Genomic DNA, 3,995 nt, shown 5'->3' on the forward strand with positions numbered 1-3,995 from the left:
TTAAAAACCCCAAACTAGGAGGTAATCCCGATATTTGACATTAATCAAAGCCTTACCAAAAAAACAGCATCTATTTCTAACTTCCTCAGAGAGACTGTGACCTTGTGTCCGTACATGTGTGTGCTTTTTTAAAAAATGAGGGATAAATGTATGGTTAATTACAATCTTAGAATAACAGACCACAGGACTCTAGGAAGACTCTCATTTAAAAAATTATTTCTTTTAAGTCATATCTCATTATGTTGTATATTTCTTCCTTGTTCATCTTTCACAGCATTAAAATAATTTTATGCTGAACTAAAGGTGATTTTTATTGCATTAGGAGAAACCCATGCTTTCTAATGTTGGAACAGCTGTAATAATTCAAAGTAAAAAAAAAAATCCCTGAGTACATTTTACAAACATCATTCTACACATTGCCTAATACACTGCTAATTTTGGCTAGATTTTAAATAAAACAGGCTTCAATGAAATGATATGAAAAGCATGTTCCAATGGACTAGACACAGTTTCAAGGATTAACACTTTTAGTACTGTTTCTTACAAAATCATGCAGGATTATTACAGAAATTGGTATCATGATTATTTTAACTCTGGCCTTATCAGCTGTAAGAAATGCTTACACCGCTGTCACTGCTGGCTCTCAAAACACACTGTCACAAGTGTCATTATTTCCATTTCCCATGGGATGCAAATTAAAACTGGAGATTTAAAGTGCCCGTCTGAACACACACAATATATCCTTGAGGTGGCTCTTCCTTCTCACCCTCATCTCAGCCTCACTGCTTCTCTTCTTCCCGTTCCCAGACTAACTGTTCAGGTAAGCTTTGATTATTTGCATCTGTCTTTTCAGAATTAATGACAGAATACTGACAGAAAGGGAGGTGCTGGAGTTAATGGCAAATGTTTCTTATTGTTCTTCTTCATGAAAGCTTGGAAGACCCATCATCCCCAAGGTCTGTGGCTGGCTTGCCACTGCCAGAGCCTATTATTTAGAACTGTCTGTGTTGTCCTCTCAAACAACAAAGCTTGCTTCCCTTCCGTGTTTACTCACCTTGTCACCATCTTTCCCTGGGAGATGGAAGGGTGTATCAAAGCAAGAGAAAGCGTCAGTGGCTATTTCTTCCCCTTCTCTCTCTAGGTTGAGTATTGTTTCGGCACCTTGTATATACCTATGTAAATTCATGATGAAATATATGCTTTCCAAAGCAGTTCTTTGCCTTTTGCAAGAGACTTTAAAAAAAAATCATTGTGAAATTAACACAGTGATCAGGAAACAAGTTAGGCATGCATTGCTGGGTACAAACTCAGCTGCTCTTTGTGAAAGGGAGACTTGAAATTTGTTTCCAACACGCTGTGAACAGCTCAGCTGGACCATTACCACTTGCCTTCTACCCTCTTTACAAGTTACAAGCCACCTTGTATATTTATGTTATAGAAAAATTGGGCCCCACCCTGGCAATTCTGCAAATGAATAATTAATTGAAATGTTTACCAAGAAGTGAGGTAAGCTTCCTCTAGAATCTTAATCTTTCTCAGAGCACCTGCTACTTAAAACAGATGTCAGGGTTTGGTGGCTCAGGCGTTAAAGAGTCTGCCTGCAATGCAGGAGACCCAAGTTTGATCCCTGGGTCTGGAAGATCCCTTGCAGAAGGGAATGGCTAACCACTCCACTATTCTTGCCTGGAAAATTCCATGGACAGAGGAGACTGGTGGGCTCCATGGAGACACAAAGAGTCGGACACAACTGAGCGACTAACACACACAGAGGGTTCTAGTGAGGTCCTAACGCCACCCCAATAAGGAGGGTTCTTAGACAACTCGGTTGAAAGACACTTCCCTTCCCTACAATGTTTATAGTGAGGGAGGGGTGGGAGCAAGGAAGGTTAAACCGGGGGTGGGGGGTGGGGTGGGCGGGGGGGGGGTTGGTGGGGAAAGACATAGTTGTAAAGTTACAATGAAAGTTGCGTGGTGGTTTTTTGGCAGAGCAGGATGCCCCAGAGTTGAAGTTTTCACAGAAGGATACCCACAGATCAGAATCCCACAGCCTGGCACAACTCAACAGCTTGATTCAGTGAATGTTTATGGAATTCCCAAAGGCAGAGCTGCTTAGTTCGGGACCTGGGACCACTGACACCATCAAGGATGTTTTTTAAAAATACAAACTGTTGAGACCTACTCCAGACCCATTGAAACATAATTTGCCAGTGTGAGAATGGACTTTTACCCCCTAAGGAGGCTTCTTGGGTGATTCTTCAGCATACTGAAGTTTAAAAACACCAGGGTCTGTTTTATTCATTGATGTGTCCAAGTATCTAGAACAGCAATTGTCAGAGCTCAATAAATACCTGCTGAATGAATAAAGGTCCTTAGGTGTCTGTGGCACTCAGAGACTCCAGTTATAAATATCTTCTTGACTGTCTAATTCAAAATGCTGTCATAGAACAAGGATACTGTTGCATCCCATGGGGGCAGAGGAAGCTCTCCTATCTCTGCCCAGCAGCCTCAGCAAATTGTTCCCACTTTGACAGGGCTTTCCCTGCCTATATATGTGCATGCCTATGTATGTATGTGCATGCCTATGTATGTATGTGCATGCCTATGTATGTATGTATGAGGTCGCGTCCGACTTTTTGCGACCTCATGGACTGTAGCCTGCCAGGCTCCTCTGTGCATGGAATTTTCCTGGCAAGAATACTGGAGTGGGTTGCCATGTCCTCCTCCAAGGGATCTTCCCAACATAGGGATCGAACTCAAAGTCTTTTTATATCTCCTGCATAGGTAGGCTGGTTCTTTACCACTAGCGACAACTGGGAAGACCTTCCCTGCTTATACTTCACTGCAAAAACTGTGACAAAGACCAGCCTCACAGCTTTGTTTCCTTAAAAAATAAAAATTAAAAAATAATAATAATAGTAAAGGAATTAGTAAAACCAACTAAGGTATAATAGGTACCCTAAATCCAGCATATTGAGTAAATTATCTTTCCTAAACCACCCATAACTAAAGCTAGGCAAACATCTGTAAGCCAGTTTTATTTGTAGTCATAATAGCTAAGGGATCAAGTTTCTTTCTTAATCATTCAAACCACAGGAAAGATTGTATACACAATCTTGCTTTTGTATATACACTGTGCTAATAAGATTATATTAATAATTTATTAAGAACCCATTACATCCTTAACAGGTGAATGAATCAAGAACCTGGTCCATCCACACAATGGAATACTACTCAGCAATAAAAAGGAAAAACTTAATACACACAATATGAACCTCAATGCATTATACAAGAAACCAATCCCAAAGGATTATATGATTCTCTTTATATGACATTCAGGAAAAGGCAAAACTATAGGCAAGTGGAATGGGTCAGTTGTTGCCTGACTAGGCCTGGGAGTGGGGGTCACATTTAACCATAAAGTGACAGCTCAAGAGGGTTTTGGGGGGTGATGGAACGATTCTGTATCCTGTTTGAGGTGATTATGTGAATCCATTCATGTATTAAACTTCACAAAACTGCACATAAAGAAAAATGTGAATTTACCATATGCAAATTGTATTTTAAAATAACCCATTGCACACACAACTCATTAGGTCTCTGAGGCCCCCTCAGACACTTTCCTTCCCTTGATCAGTTTATTAATGTGGACAACACATAAACAAGTGGTCTTGGAGTAAGTGTGTGAAAGTGAGGGAGGATTGTGCTACCAGATGGTCCGTGCCAAGTACATCATGTGCTGTGTGTTTAGTCCTGTCCAACTCTTTGCAACCCCATAGACTGTCCTGCCAGGCTTCTCTGCCCATGGGATTTTTCAAGCAAGAATACTGGAGTAGGTTGCCAATTTCTTTTCCAGGGGATCTTCCTGACCCAGGGATTGAATCTGAGTCTCCTGTGTCTCTTGCATTGGCAGGAGGATTCTTTACCACTGAGCCACCCGGGAAGCCCAAGTACATCACACCTGGTACCAAATTTAGCACCTTATAAATTGGAAACCA

This window comes from Giraffa tippelskirchi, chromosome 4 (genome assembly GCF_054371585.1).
Source record: "Giraffa tippelskirchi isolate mGirTip1 chromosome 4, T2T-mGirTip1v1.2.pri, whole genome shotgun sequence".
Classification (NCBI taxonomy): Eukaryota; Metazoa; Chordata; class Mammalia; order Artiodactyla; family Giraffidae; genus Giraffa; species Giraffa tippelskirchi.